Here is a 20000-nt window from a genome sequence, read left to right on the forward strand (position 1 = left end):
AGGGAAATGAGTAACCAAGAAGAGAAATGAGTAACCAAGAAATCAGTAACCAACAGGAGAAATGAGTAACCAAGAAGAGAAATGAGTAACCAAGAAATCAGTAACCAACAGGAGAAATGAGTAACCAACGGGAGAAATGAGTAACCAACGGGAGAAATGAGTAACCAACGGGAGAAGTCAGTAACCAACGGGAGAAATCAGTAACCAAAGGGAGAAGTCAGTAACCAACGGGAGAAATCAGTAACCAACAAGAGAAATGAGTAACCAACGGGAGAAATCAGTAACCAAAGGGAGAAGTCAGTAACCAACGGGAGAAATCAGTAACCAAGCTTATTTTTGGTTGGTTACTGACTTCTCCGTTCAACTTGGAGCTGCCCTTGTGCACGATCAAGGAGGGGTATTATCCGCCACGGGGGCTTAATTTTCGCCTAAGGGGAGCGATTTGGAGGCCGTGGCCGGGTGAGGCGCGCCTTTCGAAGGGGAGGGATTTGAATTTCGGCTGCATTGAGGGTAGCTGCCCGCTGTTGTGGGTTTTTGGAGCCTGAGCCCGTTCAACTTGGAGCTGCCCTTGTGCACGATCAAGGAGGGGTATTATCGGCCACGGGGGCTTAATTTTCGCCTAAGGGGAGCGATTTGGAGGCCGTGGCCGGGTGAGGCGCGCCTCTCGAAGGGGAGGGATTTGAATTTCGGCTGCATTGAGGGTAGCTGCCCGCTGTTGTGGGTTTTTGGAGCCTGAGCCCGTTCAACTTGGAGCTGCCCTTGTGCACGATCAAGGAGGGGTATTATCGGCCACGGGGGCTTAATTTTCGCCTAAGGGGAGCGATTTGGAGGCCGTGGCCGGGTGAGGCGCGCCTCTCGAAGGGGAGGGATTTGAATTTCGGCTGCATTGAGGGTAGCTGCCCGCTGTTGTGGGTTTTTGGAGCCTGAGCCCGTTCAACTTGGAGCTGCCCTTGTGCACGATCAAGGAGGGGTATTATCGGCCACGGGGGCTTAATTTTCGCCTAAGGGGAGCGATTTGGAGGCCGTGGCCGGGTGAGGCGCGCCTTTCGAAGGGGAGGGATTTGAATTTCGGCTGCATTGAGGGTAGCTGCCCGCTGTTGTGGGTTTTTGGAGCCTGAGCCCGTTCAACTTGGAGCTGCCCTTGTGCACGATCAAGGAGGGGTATTATCGGCCACGGGGGCTTAATTTTCGCCTAAGGGGAGCGATTTGGAGGCCGTGGCCGGGTGAGGCGCGCCTCTCGAAGGGGAGGGATTTGAATTTCGGCTGCATTGAGGGTAGCTGCCCGCTGTTGTGGGTTTTTGGAGACTGAGCCCGTTCAACTTGGAGCTGCCCTTGTGCACGATCAAGGAGGGGTATTATCGGCCACGGGGGCTTAATTTTCGCCTAAGGGGAGCGATTTGGAGGCCGTGGCCGGGTGAGGCGCGCCTCTCGAAGGGGAGGGATTTGAATTTCGGCTGCATTGAGGGTAGCTGCCCCGCTGTGGTGGTTTTTCGGAGCCTGAGCCCGAGCGGGGCGTCGGTTCCCGAGGTGGGCAGGAGTCGCTGTGCCCGTGAGGCTGCCTGGCCGAGTCGGAGTGCTGTGGGACGGCGGGGAGCGGGTTTTCCCGGGCGAGGGGGCGATCCCGAGGAAGGGGAGCGATTTGGAGGCCGTGGCCGGGTGAGGCGCGCCTTTCGGAGGGGAGGAATTTGAATTTCGGCTGCATTGAGGGTAGCTGCCCGCTGTTGTGGGTTTTCGGAGCCTGAGCCCGAGCGGGGCGTCGGTTCCCGAGGTGGGCAGGAGTCGCTGTGCCCGTGAGGCTGCCTGGCCGAGTCGGAGTGCTGTGGGACGGCGGGGAGCGGGTTTTCCCGGGCGAGGGGCCGATCCCGAGGAAGGGGAGCAGTTCCGAGGCCGTGGCCGGGTGAGGCGCGCCTTTCGGAGGGGAGGAGTTTGAATTTCGGCTGCATTGAGGGTAGCTGCCCCGCTGTGGTGGTTTTTCGGAGCCTGAGCCCGAGCGGGGCGTCGGTTCCCGAGGTGGGCAGGAGTCGCTGTGCCCGTGAGGCTGCCTGGCCGAGTCGGAGTGCTGTGGGACGGCGGGGAGCGGTTTTTCCCGGGCGAGGGGGCGACCCCGAGGAACTCGGCCGGCGGGGAGGCGTTCCGGCCCGGGCGAGGGGCGCGGACCCGACCGGAGACGTCCAAAACCTTGAAAGGGGTAAGCGGGAAAAGGTCAGCAAAGTGCCCGAAGCAGTAAGGCGAAAAAGCCGTCGGAACCTCCGAAAATGTCCAAAAGCGTGAAATCAGTAACCAGGAAAATGCATAAAAATGGCCAAAAGTGTGAAATCAGTAAGCAGGAAAAGTCGGGAAAAGTGTCTAAAAATGCTTGGAAATCTGAGGAAAATGCCCGAAAATGAGGCCCCTCGGTCGGGAGGAGGAAGTCGAAAATCCCCGTGCCCGACGAGGGAAGTCAGTAACCAGAAGGAAAAACTTAGAAAAAAATTCTAAGTGTCAAAAAAAATTCTAAGTGTCAAAAAAAATTCTAAGTGTCAAAAAAAATTCTAAGTGTCAAAAAAATTCTAAGTGTCAAAAAAATTCTAAGTGTCAAAAAAAATTCTAAGTGTCAAAAAGAATTCTAAGTGTCAAAAAAAATTCTAAGTGTCAAAAAAAATTCTAAGTGTCAAAAAAATTCTAAGTGTCAAAAAAAATTCTAAGTGTCAAAAAAAATTCTAAGTGTCAAAAAAAATTCTAAGTGTCAAAAAAAATTCTAAGTGTCAAAAAAAATTCTAAGTGTCAAAAAAAATTCTAAGTGTCAAAAAAAATTCTAAGTGTCAAAAAAAATTCTAAGTGTCAAAAAGAATTCTAAGGGTCAAAAAAAATTCTAAGTGTCAAAAAAAATTCTAAGTGTCAAAAAGAATTCTAAGTGTCAAAAAAAATTCTAAGTGTCAAAAAGAATTCTAAGTGTCAAAAAAAATTCTAAGTGTCAGAAAGGGAAATGAGTAACCAAGAAGAGAAATGAGTAACCAAGAAATCAGTAACCAACAGGAGAAATGAGTAACCAAGAAGAGAAATGAGTAACCAAGAAATCAGTAACCAACAGGAGAAATGAGTAACCAACGGGAGAAATGAGTAACCAACGGGAGAAATGAGTAACCAACGGGAGAAGTCAGTAACCAACGGGAGAAATCAGTAACCAAAGGGAGAAGTCAGTAACCAACGGGAGAAATCAGTAACCAACAAGAGAAATGAGTAACCAACGGGAGAAATCAGTAACCAAAGGGAGAAGTCAGTAACCAACGGGAGAAATCAGTAACCAAGCTTATTTTTGGTTGGTTACTGACTTCTCCGTTCAACTTGGAGCTGCCCTTGTGCACGATCAAGGAGGGGTATTATCGGCCACGGGGGCTTAATTTTCGCCTAAGGGGAGCGATTTGGAGGCCGTGGCCGGGTGAGGCGCGCCTTTCGAAGGGGAGGGATTTGAATTTCGGCTGCATTGAGGGTAGCTGCCCGCTGTTGTGGGTTTTTGGAGCCTGAGCCCGTTCAACTTGGAGCTGCCCTTGTGCACGATCAAGGAGGGGTATTATCGGCCACGGGGGCTTAATTTTCGCCTAAGGGGAGCGATTTGGAGGCCGTGGCCGGGTGAGGCGCGCCTCTCGAAGGGGAGGGATTTGAATTTCGGCTGCATTGAGGGTAGCTGCCCGCTGTTGTGGGTTTTTGGAGCCTGAGCCCGTTCAACTTGGAGCTGCCCTTGTGCACGATCAAGGAGGGGTATTATCGGCCACGGGGGCTTAATTTTCGCCTAAGGGGAGCGATTTGGAGGCCGTGGCCGGGTGAGGCGCGCCTCTCGAAGGGGAGGAATTTGAATTTCGGCTGCATTGAGGGTAGCTGCCCCGCTGTGGTGGTTTTTCGGAGCCTGAGCCCGAGCGGGGCGTCGGTTCCCGAGGTGGGCAGGAGTCGCTGTGCCCGTGAGGCTGCCTGGCCGAGTCGGAGTGCTGTGGGACGGCGGGGAGCGGGTTTTCCCGGGCGAGGGGCCGATCCCGAGGAAGGGGAGCGGTTCCGAGGCCGTGGCCGGGTGAGGCGCGCCTCTCGAAGGGGAGGAATTTGAATTTCGGCTGCATTGAGGGTAGCTGCCCCGCTGTGGTGGTTTTTCGGAGCCTGAGCCCGAGCGGGGCGTCGGTTCCCGAGGTGGGCAGGAGTCGCTGTGCCCGTGAGGCTGCCTGGCCGAGTCGGAGTGCTGTGGGACGGCGGGGAGCGGGTTTTCCCTGGCGAGGGGGCGACCCCGAGGAACTCGGCCGGCGGGGAGGCGTTCCGGCCCGGGCGAGGGGCGCGGACCCGACCGGAGACGTCCAAAACCTTGAAAGGGGTAAGCGGGAAAAGGTCAGCAAAGTGCCCGAAGCAGTAAGGCGAAAAAGCCGTCGGAACCTCCGAAAATGTCCAAAAGCGTGAAATCAGTAACCAGGAAAATGCATAAAAATGGCCAAAAGTGTCAAATCAGTAAGCAGGAAAAGTCGGGAAAAGTGTCTAAAAATGCTTGGAAATCTGAGGAAAATGCCCGAAAATGAGGCCCCTCGGTCGGGAGGAGGAAGTCGAAAATCCCCGTGCCCGACGAGGGAAGTCAGTAACCAGAAGGAAAAACTTAGAAAAAAATTCTAAGTGTCAAAAAAAATTCTAAGTGTCAAAAAAAATTCTAAGTGTCAAAAAAAATTCTAAGTGTCAAAAAGAATTCTAAGTGTCAAAAAAATTCGAAGTGTCAAAAAAAATTCTAAGTGTCAAAAAAAATTCTAAGTGTCAAAAAAAATTCTAAGTGTCAAAAAAAATTCTAAGTGTCAAAAAAATTCTAAGTGTCAAAAAAAATTCTAAGTGTCAAAAAAAATTCTAAGTGTCAAAAAAAATTCTAAGTGTCAAAAAAAATTCTAAGTGTCAAAAAGAATTCTAAGTGTCAAAAAAAATTCTAAGTGTCAGAAAGGGAAATGAGTAACCAAGAAGAGAAATGAGTAACCAAGAAATCAGTAACCAACAGGAGAAATGAGTAACCAAGAAGAGAAATGAGTAACCAAGAAATCAGTAACCAACAGGAGAAATGAGTAACCAACGGGAGAAATGAGTAACCAACGGGAGAAATGAGTAACCAACGGGAGAAGTCAGTAACCAACGGGAGAAATCAGTAACCAAAGGGAGAAGTCAGTAACCAACGGGAGAAATCAGTAACCAACAAGAGAAATGAGTAACCAACGGGAGAAATCAGTAACCAAAGGGAGAAGTCAGTAACCAACGGGAGAAATCAGTAACCAAGCTTATTTTTGGTTGGTTACTGACTTCTCCGTTCAACTTGGAGCTGCCCTTGTGCACGATCAAGGAGGGGTATTATCCGCCACGGGGGCTTAATTTTCGCCTAAGGGGAGCGATTTGGAGGCCGTGGCCGGGTGAGGCGCGCCTTTCGAAGGGGAGGGATTTGAATTTCGGCTGCATTGAGGGTAGCTGCCCGCTGTTGTGGGTTTTTGGAGCCTGAGCCCGAGCGGGGCGTCGGTTCCCGAGGTGGGCAGGAGTCGCTGTGCCCGTGAGGCTGCCTGGCCGAGTCGGAGTGCTGTGGGACGGCGGGGAGCGGGTTTTCCCGGGCGAGGGGCCGATCCCGAGGAAGGGGAGCAGTTCCGAGGCCGTGGCCGGGTGAGGCGCGCCTTTCGGAGGGGAGGAGTTTGAATTTCGGCTGCATTGAGGGTAGCTGCCCCGCTGTGGTGGTTTTTCGGAGCCTGAGCCCGAGCGGGGCGTCGGTTCCCGAGGTGGGCAGGAGTCGCTGTGCCCGTGAGGCTGCCTGGCCGAGTCGGAGTGCTGTGGGACGGCGGGGAGCGGTTTTTCCCGGGCGAGGGGGCGACCCCGAGGAACTCGGCCGGCGGGGAGGCGTTCCGGCCCGGGCGAGGGGCGCGGACCCGACCGGAGACGTCCAAAACCTTGAAAGGGGTAAGCGGGAAAAGGTCAGCAAAGTGCCCGAAGCAGTAAGGCGAAAAAGCCGTCGGAACCTCCGAAAATGTCCAAAAGCGTGAAATCAGTAACCAGGAAAATGCATAAAAATGGCCAAAAGTGTGAAATCAGTAAGCAGGAAAAGTCGGGAAAAGTGTCTAAAAATGCTTGGAAATCTGAGGAAAATGCCCGAAAATGAGGCCCCTCGGTCGGGAGGAGGAAGTCGAAAATCCCCGTGCCCGACGAGGGAAGTCAGTAACCAGAAGGAAAAACTTAGAAAAAAATTCTAAGTGTCAAAAAAAATTCTAAGTGTCAAAAAAAATTCTAAGTGTCAAAAAAAATTCTAAGTGTCAAAAAGAATTCTAAGTGTCAAAAAAATTCTAAGTGTCAAAAAAATTCTAAGTGTCAAAAAAAATTCTAAGTGTCAAAAAGAATTCTAAGTGTCAAAAAAAATTCTAAGTGTCAAAAAAAATTCTAAGTGTCAAAAAAAATTCTAAGTGTCAAAAAAAATTCTAAGTGTCAAAAAAAATTCTAAGTGTCAAAAAAAATTCTAAGTGTCAAAAAAATTCTAAGTGTCAAAAAAAATTCTAAGTGTCAAAAAAAATTCTAAGTGTCAAAAAAAATTCTAAGTGTCAAAAAAAATTCTAAGTGTCAAAAAAATTCTAAGTGTCAAAAAAAATTCTAAGTGTCAAAAAGAATTCTAAGTGTCAAAAAAAATTCTAAGTGTCAAAAAGAATTCTAAGTGTCAAAAAAAATTCTAAGTGTCAGAAAGGGAAATGAGTAACCAAGAAGAGAAATGAGTAACCAAGAAATCAGTAACCAACAGGAGAAATGAGTAACCAAGAAGAGAAATGAGTAACCAAGAAATCAGTAACCAACAGGAGAAATGAGTAACCAACGGGAGAAATGAGTAACCAACGGGAGAAATGAGTAACCAACGGGAGAAGTCAGTAACCAACGGGAGAAATCAGTAACCAAAGGGAGAAGTCAGTAACCAACGGGAGAAATCAGTAACCAACAAGAGAAATGAGTAACCAACGGGAGAAATCAGTAACCAAAGGGAGAAGTCAGTAACCAACGGGAGAAATCAGTAACCAAGCTTATTTTTGGTTGGTTACTGACTTCTCCGTTCAACTTGGAGCTGCCCTTGTGCACGATCAAGGAGGGGTATTATCCGCCACGGGGGCTTAATTTTCGCCTAAGGGGAGCGATTTGGAGGCCGTGGCCGGGTGAGGCGCGCCTTTCGAAGGGGAGGGATTTGAATTTCGGCTGCATTGAGGGTAGCTGCCCGCTGTTGTGGGTTTTTGGAGCCTGAGCCCGTTCAACTTGGAGCTGCCCTTGTGCACGATCAAGGAGGGGTATTATCGGCCACGGGGGCTTAATTTTCGCCTAAGGGGAGCGATTTGGAGGCCGTGGCCGGGTGAGGCGCGCCTTTCGAAGGGGAGGGATTTGAATTTCGGCTGCATTGAGGGTAGCTGCCCGCTGTTGTGGGTTTTTGGAGCCTGAGCCCGTTCAACTTGGAGCTGCCCTTGTGCACGATCAAGGAGGGGTATTATCGGCCACGGGGGCTTAATTTTCGCCTAAGGGGAGCGATTTGGAGGCCGTGGCCGGGTGAGGCGCGCCTTTCGAAGGGGAGGGATTTGAATTTCGGCTGCATTGAGGGTAGCTGCCCGCTGTTGTGGGTTTTTGGAGCCTGAGCCCGAGCGGGGCGTCGGTTCCCGAGGTGGGCAGGAGTCGCTGTGCCCGTGAGGCTGCCTGGCCGAGTCGGAGTGCTGTGGGACGGCGGGGAGCGGGTTTTCCCGGGCGAGGGGCCGATCCCGAGGAAGGGGAGCAGTTCCGAGGCCGTGGCCGGGTGAGGCGCGCCTCTCGAAGGGGAGGAATTTGAATTTCGGCTGCATTGAGGGTAGCTGCCCCGCTGTGGTGGTTTTTCGGAGCCTGAGCCCGAGCGGGGCGTCGGTTCCCGAGGTGGGCAGGAGTCGCTGTGCCCGTGAGGCTGCCTGGCCGAGTCGGAGTGCTGTGGGACGGCGGGGAGCGGGTTTTCCCGGGCGAGGGGGCGATCCCGAGGAAGGGGAGCGATTTGGAGGCCGTGGCCGGGTGAGGCGCGCCTTTCGGAGGGGAGGAATTTGAATTTCGGCTGCATTGAGGGTAGCTGCCCGCTGTTGTGGGTTTTTGGAGCCTGAGCCCGAGCGGGGCGTCGGTTCCCGAGGTGGGCAGGAGTCGCTGTGCCCGTGAGGCTGCCTGGCCGAGTCGGAGTGCTGTGGGACGGCGGGGAGCGGGTTTTCCCGGGCGAGGGGCCGATCCCGAGGAAGGGGAGCAGTTCCGAGGCCGTGGCCGGGTGAGGCGCGCCTTTCGGAGGGGAGGAGTTTGAATTTCGGCTGCATTGAGGGTAGCTGCCCCGCTGTGGTGGTTTTTCGGAGCCTGAGCCCGAGCGGGGCGTCGGTTCCCGAGGTGGGCAGGAGTCGCTGTGCCCGTGAGGCTGCCTGGCCGAGTCGGAGTGCTGTGGGACGGCGGGGAGCGGTTTTTCCCGGGCGAGGGGGCGACCCCGAGGAACTCGGCCGGCGGGGAGGCGTTCCGGCCCGGGCGAGGGGCGCGGACCCGACCGGAGACGTCCAAAACCTTGAAAGGGGTAAGCGGGAAAAGGTCAGCAAAGTGCCCGAAGCAGTAAGGCGAAAAAGCCGTCGGAACCTCCGAAAATGTCCAAAAGCGTGAAATCAGTAACCAGGAAAATGCATAAAAATGGCCAAAAGTGTGAAATCAGTAAGCAGGAAAAGTCGGGAAAAGTGTCTAAAAATGCTTGGAAATCTGAGGAAAATGCCCGAAAATGAGGCCCCTCGGTCGGGAGGAGGAAGTCGAAAATCCCCGTGCCCGACGAGGGAAGTCAGTAACCAGAAGGAAAAACTTAGAAAAAAATTCTAAGTGTCAAAAAAAATTCTAAGTGTCAAAAAAAATTCTAAGTGTCAAAAAAAATTCTAAGTGTCAAAAAGAATTCTAAGTGTCAAAAAAATTCTAAGTGTCAAAAAAATTCTAAGTGTCAAAAAAAATTCTAAGTGTCAAAAAGAATTCTAAGTGTCAAAAAAAATTCTAAGTGTCAAAAAAAATTCTAAGTGTCAAAAAGAATTCTAAGTGTCAAAAAAATTCTAAGTGTCAAAAAAATTCTAAGTGTCAAAAAAAATTCTAAGTGTCAAAAAGAATTCTAAGTGTCAAAAAAAATTCTAAGTGTCAAAAAAAATTCTAAGTGTCAAAAAAAATTCTAAGTGTCAAAAAAAATTCTAAGTGTCAAAAAAAATTCTAAGTGTCAAAAAAAATTCTAAGTGTCAAAAAAATTCTAAGTGTCAAAAAAAATTCTAAGTGTCAAAAAAAATTCTAAGTGTCAAAAAAAATTCTAAGTGTCAAAAAAAATTCTAAGTGTCAAAAAAATTCTAAGTGTCAAAAAAAATTCTAAGTGTCAAAAAAAATTCTAAGTGTCAAAAAAAATTCTAAGTGTCAAAAAGAATTCTAAGTGTCAAAAAAAATTCTAAGTGTCAGAAAGGGAAATGAGTAACCAAGAAGAGAAATGAGTAACCAAGAAATCAGTAACCAACAGGAGAAATGAGTAACCAAGAAGAGAAATGAGTAACCAAGAAATCAGTAACCAACAGGAGAAATGAGTAACCAACGGGAGAAATGAGTAACCAACGGGAGAAATGAGTAACCAACGGGAGAAGTCAGTAACCAACGGGAGAAATCAGTAACCAAAGGGAGAAGTCAGTAACCAACGGGAGAAATCAGTAACCAACAAGAGAAATGAGTAACCAACGGGAGAAATCAGTAACCAAAGGGAGAAGTCAGTAACCAACGGGAGAAATCAGTAACCAAGCTTATTTTTGGTTGGTTACTGACTTCTCCGTTCAACTTGGAGCTGCCCTTGTGCACGATCAAGGAGGGGTATTATCCGCCACGGGGGCTTAATTTTCGCCTAAGGGGAGCGATTTGGAGGCCGTGGCCGGGTGAGGCGCGCCTCTCGAAGGGGAGGGATTTGAATTTCGGCTGCATTGAGGGTAGCTGCCCCGCTGTGGTGGTTTTTCGGAGCCTGAGCCCGAGCGGGGCGTCGGTTCCCGAGGTGGGCAGGAGTCGCTGTGCCCGTGAGGCTGCCTGGCCGAGTCGGAGTGCTGTGGGACGGCGGGGAGCGGGTTTTCCCGGGCGAGGGGGCGATCCCGAGGAAGGGGAGCGATTTGGAGGCCGTGGCCGGGTGAGGCGCGCCTTTCGGAGGGGAGGAATTTGAATTTCGGCTGCATTGAGGGTAGCTGCCCGCTGTTGTGGGTTTTCGGAGCCTGAGCCCGAGCGGGGCGTCGGTTCCCGAGGTGGGCAGGAGTCGCTGTGCCCGTGAGGCTGCCTGGCCGAGTCGGAGTGCTGTGGGACGGCGGGGAGCGGGTTTTCCCGGGCGAGGGGCCGATCCCGAGGAAGGGGAGCAGTTCCGAGGCCGTGGCCGGGTGAGGCGCGCCTTTCGGAGGGGAGGAGTTTGAATTTCGGCTGCATTGAGGGTAGCTGCCCCGCTGTGGTGGTTTTTCGGAGCCTGAGCCCGAGCGGGGCGTCGGTTCCCGAGGTGGGCAGGAGTCGCTGTGCCCGTGAGGCTGCCTGGCCGAGTCGGAGTGCTGTGGGACGGCGGGGAGCGGTTTTTCCCGGGCGAGGGGGCGACCCCGAGGAACTCGGCCGGCGGGGAGGCGTTCCGGCCCGGGCGAGGGGCGCGGACCCGACCGGAGACGTCCAAAACCTTGAAAGGGGTAAGCGGGAAAAGGTCAGCAAAGTGCCCGAAGCAGTAAGGCGAAAAAGCCGTCGGAACCTCCGAAAATGTCCAAAAGCGTGAAATCAGTAACCAGGAAAATGCATAAAAATGGCCAAAAGTGTGAAATCAGTAAGCAGGAAAAGTCGGGAAAAGTGTCTAAAAATGCTTGGAAATCTGAGGAAAATGCCCGAAAATGAGGCCCCTCGGTCGGGAGGAGGAAGTCGAAAATCCCCGTGCCCGACGAGGGAAGTCAGTAACCAGAAGGAAAAACTTAGAAAAAAATTCTAAGTGTCAAAAAAAATTCTAAGTGTCAAAAAAAATTCTAAGTGTCAAAAAAAATTCTAAGTGTCAAAAAGAATTCTAAGTGTCAAAAAAATTCTAAGTGTCAAAAAAATTCTAAGTGTCAAAAAAAATTCTAAGTGTCAAAAAGAATTCTAAGTGTCAAAAAAAATTCTAAGTGTCAAAAAAAATTCTAAGTGTCAAAAAAAATTCTAAGTGTCAAAAAGAATTCTAAGTGTCAAAAAAAATTCTAAGTGTCAAAAAAAATTCTAAGTGTCAAAAAAAATTCTAAGTGTCAAAAAAATTCTAAGTGTCAAAAAAAATTCTAAGTGTCAAAAAAAATTCTAAGTGTCAAAAAAAATTCTAAGTGTCAAAAAAAATTCTAAGTGTCAAAAAAATTCTAAGTGTCAAAAAAAATTCTAAGTGTCAAAAAAAATTCTAAGTGTCAAAAAAAATTCTAAGTGTCAAAAAGAATTCTAAGTGTCAAAAAAAATTCTAAGTGTCAGAAAGGGAAATGAGTAACCAAGAAGAGAAATGAGTAACCAAGAAATCAGTAACCAACAGGAGAAATGAGTAACCAAGAAGAGAAATGAGTAACCAAGAAATCAGTAACCAACAGGAGAAATGAGTAACCAACGGGAGAAATGAGTAACCAACGGGAGAAATGAGTAACCAACGGGAGAAGTCAGTAACCAACGGGAGAAATCAGTAACCAAAGGGAGAAGTCAGTAACCAACGGGAGAAATCAGTAACCAACAAGAGAAATGAGTAACCAACGGGAGAAATCAGTAACCAAAGGGAGAAGTCAGTAACCAACGGGAGAAATCAGTAACCAAGCTTATTTTTGGTTGGTTACTGACTTCTCCGTTCAACTTGGAGCTGCCCTTGTGCACGATCAAGGAGGGGTATTATCCGCCACGGGGGCTTAATTTTCGCCTAAGGGGAGCGATTTGGAGGCCGTGGCCGGGTGAGGCGCGCCTTTCGAAGGGGAGGGATTTGAATTTCGGCTGCATTGAGGGTAGCTGCCCGCTGTTGTGGGTTTTTGGAGCCTGAGCCCGTTCAACTTGGAGCTGCCCTTGTGCACGATCAAGGAGGGGTATTATCGGCCACGGGGGCTTAATTTTCGCCTAAGGGGAGCGATTTGGAGGCCGTGGCCGGGTGAGGCGCGCCTTTCGAAGGGGAGGGATTTGAATTTCGGCTGCATTGAGGGTAGCTGCCCGCTGTTGTGGGTTTTTGGAGCCTGAGCCCGTTCAACTTGGAGCTGCCCTTGTGCACGATCAAGGAGGGGTATTATCGGCCACGGGGGCTTAATTTTCGCCTAAGGGGAGCGATTTGGAGGCCGTGGCCGGGTGAGGCGCGCCTCTCGAAGGGGAGGAATTTGAATTTCGGCTGCATTGAGGGTAGCTGCCCCGCTGTGGTGGTTTTTCGGAGCCTGAGCCCGTTCAACTTGGAGCTGCCCTTGTGCACGATCAAGGAGGGGTATTATCGGCCACGGGGGCTTAATTTTCGCCTAAGGGGAGCGATTTGGAGGCCGTGGCCGGGTGAGGCGCGCCTTTCGAAGGGGAGGGATTTGAATTTCGGCTGCATTGAGGGTAGCTGCCCGCTGTTGTGGGTTTTTGGAGCCTGAGCCCGTTCAACTTGGAGCTGCCCTTGTGCACGATCAAGGAGGGGTATTATCGGCCACGGGGGCTTAATTTTCGCCTAAGGGGAGCGATTTGGAGGCCGTGGCCGGGTGAGGCGCGCCTTTCGAAGGGGAGGGATTTGAATTTCGGCTGCATTGAGGGTAGCTGCCCGCTGTTGTGGGTTTTTGGAGCCTGAGCCCGTTCAACTTGGAGCTGCCCTTGTGCACGATCAAGGAGGGGTATTATCGGCCACGGGGGCTTAATTTTCGCCTAAGGGGAGCGATTTGGAGGCCGTGGCCGGGTGAGGCGCGCCTTTCGAAGGGGAGGGATTTGAATTTCGGCTGCATTGAGGGTAGCTGCCCGCTGTTGTGGGTTTTTGGAGCCTGAGCCCGTTCAACTTGGAGCTGCCCTTGTGCACGATCAAGGAGGGGTATTATCGGCCACGGGGGCTTAATTTTCGCCTAAGGGGAGCGATTTGGAGGCCGTGGCCGGGTGAGGCGCGCCTTTCGAAGGGGAGGGATTTGAATTTCGGCTGCATTGAGGGTAGCTGCCCGCTGTTGTGGGTTTTTGGAGCCTGAGCCCGTTCAACTTGGAGCTGCCCTTGTGCACGATCAAGGAGGGGTATTATCGGGCACGGGGGCTTAATTTTCGCCTAAGGGGAGCGATTTGGAGGCCGTGGCCGGGTGAGGCGCGCCTTTCGAAGGGGAGGGATTTGAATTTCGGCTGCATTGAGGGTAGCTGCCCGCTGTTGTGGGTTTTTGGAGCCTGAGCCCGTTCAACTTGGAGCTGCCCTTGTGCACGATCAAGGAGGGGTATTATCCGCCACGGGGGCTTAATTTTCGCCTAAGGGGAGCGATTTGGAGGCCGTGGCCGGGTGAGGCGCGCCTTTCGAAGGGGAGGGATTTGAATTTCGGCTGCATTGAGGGTAGCTGCCCGCTGTTGTGGGTTTTCGGAGCCTGAGCCCGTTCAACTTGGAGCTGCCCTTGTGCACGATCAAGGAGGGGTATTATCCGCCACGGGGGCTTAATTTTCGCCTAAGGGGAGCGATTTGGAGGCCGTGGCCGGGTGAGGCGCGCCTTTCGAAGGGGAGGAATTTCAATTTCGGCTGCATTGAGGGTAGCTGCCCGCTGTTGTGGGTTTTTGGAGCCTGAGCACGACCGGGGCGTCGGTTCTCGAGGTGGGCAGGAGTCGCTGTGCCCGTGAGGCTGCCTGGCCGAGTCGGAGTGCTGTGGGACGGCGGGCGGTGGTATTTAACCGGGCGAGGGGGCGATCCCGAGGAAGGGGAGCAATTTGGAGGCCGTGGCCGGGTGAGGCGCGCCTATCGAAGGGGAGGAATTTGAATTTCGGCTGCAGTGAGGGGAGCAATGAGTAGCCAAGAAGTGAAATGAGTTACCAAGAAATCAGTAACCAATGGGAGAAATGAGTAACCAAGAATAGAAATGAGGATCCAAGAAATGAGCGACCAAGAAGAGAAATGAGTAACCAAGAAATCAGTAACCAACAGGAGAAATGAGTAACCAAGAAATCAGTAACCAAGAAGGGAAATGAGTAACCAAGAAATCAATAACCAAGAAGAGAAATGAGTAAACAAGAAGTCAGTAACCAACGGGAGAAATGAGTAACCAAGAAATCAGTAAGCAAGAAGAGAAATGAGTAACCAACAGGAGAAATGAGTAACCAACGGGAGAAATGAGTAACCAACGGGAGAAATGAGTAACCAACGGGAGAAGTCAGTAACCAACGGGAGAAATGAGTAACCAAGAAGAGAAATGAGTAACCAAGAAATCAGTAACCAACAGGAGAAATGAGTAACCAAGAAGAGAAATGAGTAACCAAGAAGTCAGTAACCAAGGGGAGAAATGAGTAACCAGGAAATCAGTAAGCAAGAAGAGAAATGAGTAACCAAGAAATCAATAACCAAGAAGCGAAATGAGTAACCAACAAGCCAGTAACCAACGGGAGAAATGAGTAACCAAGAAGAGAAATGAGTAACCAAGAAATCAGTAACCAAGAACATAAATGAGTAACCAAGAAGTCAGTAACCAACGGGAGAAATGAGTAACCAAGAAGAGAAATGAGTAACCAAGAAATCAGTAACCAAGAAGAGAAATGAGTAACCAAGAAGTCAGTAACCAACGGGAGAAATGAGTAACCAACAGGAGAAATGAGTAACCAAGAAATCAGTAACCAACAGGAGAAATGAGTAACCAACAGGAGAAATGAGTAACCAAGAAGAGAAATGAGTAACCAAGAAATCAGTAACCAACAGGAGAAATGAGTAACCAAGAAGAGAAATGAGTAACCAAGAAATCAGTAACCAACAGGCGAAATGAGTAACCAACGGGAGAAATGAGTAACCAAGAAATCAGTAACCAAGAAGAGAAATGAGTAACCAAGAAGTCAGTAACCAACGGGAGAAATGAGTAACCAAGAAGAGAAATGAGTAACCAAGAAATCAGTAACCAACAGGAGAAATGAGTAACCAACAGGAGAAATGAGTAACCAAGAAGAGAAATGAGTAACCAAGAAATCAGTAACCAACAGGAGAAATGAGTAACCAACGGGAGAAATGAGTAACCAAGAAATCAGTCACCAACAGGAGAAATGAGTAACCAACGGGAGAAATGAGTAACCAACGGGAGAAGTCAGTAACCAACGGGAGAAATCAGTAACCAAAGGGAGAAGTCAGTAACCAACGGGAGAAATCAGTAACCAAAGGGAGAAGTCAGTAACCAACGGGAGAAATCAGTAACCAACGGGAGAAGTCAGTAACCAACAAGAGAAATGAGTAACCAACGGGAGAAATCAGTAACCAAAGGGAGAAGTCAGTAACCAACGGGAGAAATCAGTAACCAAGCTTATTTTTGGTTGGTTACTGACTTCTCCGTTCAACTTGGAGCTGCCCTTGTGCACGATCAAGGAGGGGTATTATCGGCCACGGGGGCTTAATTTTCGCCTAAGGGGAGCGATTTGGAGGCCGTGGCCGGGTGAGGCGCGCCTTTCGAAGGGGAGGAATTTCAATTTCGGCTGCATTGAGGGTAGCTGCCCGCTGTTGTGGGTTTTTGGAGCCTGAGCCCGAGCGGGCCGTCGGTTCCCGAGGTGGGCAGGAGTCGCTGTGTCCATTCAACTTGGAGCTGCCCTTGTGCACGATCAAGGAGGGGTATTATCCGCCACGGGGGCTTAATTTTCGCCTAAGGGGAGCGATTTGGAGGCCGTGGCCGGGTGAGGCGCGCCTTTCGAAGGGGAGGAATTTGAATTTCGGCTGCATTGAGGGTAGCTGCCCGCTGTTGTGGGTTTTTGGAGCCTGAGCCCGTTCAACTTGGAGCTGCCCTTGTGCACGATCAAGGAGGGGTATTATCGGCCACGGGGGCTTAATTTTCGCCTAAGGGGAGCGATTTGGAGGCCGTGGCCGGGTGAGGCGCGCCTTTCGAAGGGGAGGGATTTGAATTTCGGCTGCATTGAGGGTAGCTGCCCGCTGTTGTGGGTTTTTGGAGCCTGAGCCCGTTCAACTTGGAGCTGCCCTTGTGCACGATCAAGGAGGGGTATTATCGGCCACGGGGGCTTAATTTTCGCCTAAGGGGAGCGATTTGGAGGCCGTGGCCGGGTGAGGCGCGCCTTTCGAAGGGGAGGGATTTGAATTTCGGCTGCATTGAGGGTAGCTGCCCGCTGTTGTGGGTTTTTGGAGCCTGAGCCCGTTCAACTTGGAGCTGCCCTTGTGCACGATCAAGGAGGGGTATTATCGGCCACGGGGGCTTAATTTTCGCCTAAGGGGAGCGATTTGGAGGCCGTGGCCGGGTGAGGCGCGCCTTTCGAAGGGGAGGGATTTGAATTTCGGCTGCATTGAGGGTAGCTGCCCGCTGTTGTGGGTTTTTGGAGCCTGAGCCCGTTCAACTTGGAGCTGCCCTTGTGCACGATCAAGGAGGGGTATTATCGGCCACGGGGGCTTAATTTTCGCCTAAGGGGAGCGATTTGGAGGCCGTGGCCGGGTGAGGCGCGCCTCTCGAAGGGGAGGGATTTGAATTTCGGCTGCATTGAGGGTAGCTGCCCGCTGTTGTGGGTTTTTGGAGACTGAGCCCGTTCAACTTGGAGCTGCCCTTGTGCACGATCAAGGAGGGGTATTATCGGCCACGGGGGCTTAATTTTCGCCTAAGGGGAGCGATTTGGAGGCCGTGGCCGGGTGAGGCGCGCCTCTCGAAGGGGAGGGATTTGAATTTCGGCTGCATTGAGGGTAGCTGCCCCGCTGTGGTGGTTTTTCGGAGCCTGAGCCCGAGCGGGGCGTCGGTTCCCGAGGTGGGCAGGAGTCGCTGTGCCCGTGAGGCTGCCTGGCCGAGTCGGAGTGCTGTGGGACGGCGGGGAGCGGGTTTTCCCGGGCGAGGGGGCGATCCCGAGGAAGGGGAGCGATTTGGAGGCCGTGGCCGGGTGAGGCGCGCCTTTCGGAGGGGAGGAATTTGAATTTCGGCTGCATTGAGGGTAGCTGCCCGCTGTTGTGGGTTTTCGGAGCCTGAGCCCGAGCGGGGCGTCGGTTCCCGAGGTGGGCAGGAGTCGCTGTGCCCGTGAGGCTGCCTGGCCGAGTCGGAGTGCTGTGGGACGGCGGGGAGCGGGTTTTCCCGGGCGAGGGGCCGATCCCGAGGAAGGGGAGCAGTTCCGAGGCCGTGGCCGGGTGAGGCGCGCCTCTCGAAGGGGAGGAATTTGAATTTCGGCTGCATTGAGGGTAGCTGCCCCGCTGTGGTGGTTTTTCGGAGCCTGAGCCCGAGCGGGGCGTCGGTTCCCGAGGTGGGCAGGAGTCGCTGTGCCCGTGAGGCTGCCTGGCCGAGTCGGAGTGCTGTGGGACGGCGGGGAGCGGTTTTTCCCGGGCGAGGGGGCGACCCCGAGGAACTCGGCCGGCGGGGAGGCGTTCCGGCCCGGGCGAGGGGCGCGGACCCGACCGGAGACGTCCAAAACCTTGAAAGGGGTAAGCGGGAAAAGGTCAGCAAAGTGCCCGAAGCAGTAAGGCGAAAAAGCCGTCGGAACCTCCGAAAATGTCCAAAAGCGTGAAATCAGTAACCAGGAAAATGCATAAAAATGGCCAAAAGTGTGAAATCAGTAAGCAGGAAAAGTCGGGAAAAGTGTCTAAAAATGCTTGGAAATCTGAGGAAAATGCCCGAAAATGAGGCCCCTCGGTCGGGAGGAGGAAGTCGAAAATCCCCGTGCCCGACGAGGGAAGTCAGTAACCAGAAGGAAAAACTTAGAAAAAAATTCTAAGTGTCAAAAAAAATTCTAAGTGTCAAAAAAATTCTAAGTGTCAAAAAAAATTCTAAGTGTCAAAAAAAATTCTAAGTGTCAAAAAAAATTCTAAGTGTCAAAAAAATTCTAAGTGTCAAAAAAAATTCTAAGTGTCAAAAAAATTCTAAGTGTCAAAAAAAATTCTAAGTGTCAAAAAAATTCTAAGTGTCAAAAAAATTCTAAGTGTCAAAAAAATTCTAAGTGTCAAAAAAAATTCTAAGTGTCAAAAAAAATTCTAAGTGTCAAAAAAAATTCTAAGTGTCAAAAAAATTCTAAGTGTCAAAAAAAATTCTAAGTGTCAAAAAAAATTCTAAGTGTCAGCGGAGGAAAGTCGGTGGGGAAGGGGAAAAATCCGAAAATCCACGCCGGGTTGGAGTTCCAGGGCCCCGCTGGAGGGGTGGGAATTCGCCCCGGCGCCTTGCCCCGTTGCAATAAAGTGTCCGCAGCCCGAAAACTTTAACTTTGAAAAATCACGGAAGTCGGCAAGGGGGACGATCCGAGTACCGTTTGCGGGCTTTCGGTGCCTCATCGTCGGACTGAAATTTCAAATTCGCCCCCAAAGTGCAACTCGTCATTTTCGGCCGGGGGGGTTGGCGGGGTACCCGGAGATTTTCGGGAACACGTTTTTTAGAACAAAATGGCGGCTCGGGACCACTTTGAGACAGGCCCGAGGAACGGTTCCAAAGACGGTGGGCGGCAATTTGGAACTCGTGTGCATGCCAAAGAGCTCTCGGAGGTCGGATTTTGAACACTTTGTCGAATTTTGAACACTTTGTCGAATTTTGAACACTTTGTCGAATTTTGAACACTTTGTCGAATTTCGAACACTTTGTCGAATTTTGAACACTTTGTCGAACATGCGAACACTTTGTCGAACTTTTGAACGCTAACAGTCGAACTTTTGAACGCTAATAGTCGAACTTTCGAACGCTTTGTCGAATTGTGAACATGTTGGCCGTGACATTCGACACTCGGGCGATTAAACACTCGATAATCCGCCCATTTTAAGTTCGACACTCGGGCGATTAAACACTCGATAATCCGCCCATTTTAAGTTCGACACTCGGGCGATTAAACACTCGATAATCCGCCCATTTTAAGTTCGACACACCTGGGCGATTAACACTCGATACTCTGAGCCCATGGTAAGTTCGACAGTCTGGCGATTTTTGTGTTCGATACTCTGAGCTGAATTAAGTTCGACAGTCTGGCGATTTTTGTGTTCGATACTCTGAGCTGAATTAAGTTCGACAGTCTGGCGATTTTTGTGTTCGATACTCAGTGCTGCTTTTAACTTCGACACTCTGGTGGCGATTTGTGTTCCTCGACACTTTGGCGGTTGTGTTCGACATAGTCTTGGCGACTTCCTACCAGACCTTCCGATCTCTTCGCGCCAGTTCTAACTGTCCAAGGCCTCCGGGCCCGAAACGTCGGAGGGCGGGCAAAGGCGGCGCAGCCCGGGGCCGTCGACCCGGAAACGGCCGTCCCCCCTCCGCGGGTAACCTCGTCCTGGCAGGCCAGGCAGGCTCGAGAGCCCGGTTCCCCCGGGAGTAGCACGGAAGGTAGCGGGCTGTCCCTTCGCCTGTGCTAGCCCGGAACAGTCGGCCGGTGTGTGCAGAGAGGGGGGGCCCAGGCGTGCGCCCCCCCGCACGCCCGGCGCGGGGCAGCGACGCGCCGGGACCGGCGAGCTCCCTCGATCGATGCGGCGGCACACGTCCGACGCGGGAGGCCCCTCGCCGTCCCCCCCTCCGCGGGTAACCTCGTCCTGGCAGGCCAGGCAGGCTCGAGAGCCCGGTTCCCCCGGGAGTAGCACGGAAGGTAGCGGGCTGTCCCTTCGCCTGTGCTAGCCCGGAACAGTCGGCCGGTGTGTGCAGAGAGGGGGGGCCCAGGCGTGCGCCCCCCCGCACGCCCGGCGCGGGGCAGCGACGCGCCGGGACCGGCGAGCTCCCTCGATCGATGCGGCGGCACACGTCCGACGCGGGAGGCCCCTCGGCGGGCCGGCTTTCCCCTCGAGGTGGCCGGTGCTTCAGGCTGAGCGGCGCCTCCACGCTCTCCCTGCCCACGCTGGGCAGGCGGACAGCCACTCCCCGAGAGGGTTCACGTCGGCGGCCGGGGCAGGCCTTCGCCCGGCCGCAGTGTGCCCACCCCCC

Source organism: Stegostoma tigrinum, unplaced genomic scaffold (assembly GCF_030684315.1).
Source record: "Stegostoma tigrinum isolate sSteTig4 unplaced genomic scaffold, sSteTig4.hap1 scaffold_380, whole genome shotgun sequence".
Taxonomy (NCBI): Eukaryota; Metazoa; Chordata; class Chondrichthyes; order Orectolobiformes; family Stegostomatidae; genus Stegostoma; species Stegostoma tigrinum.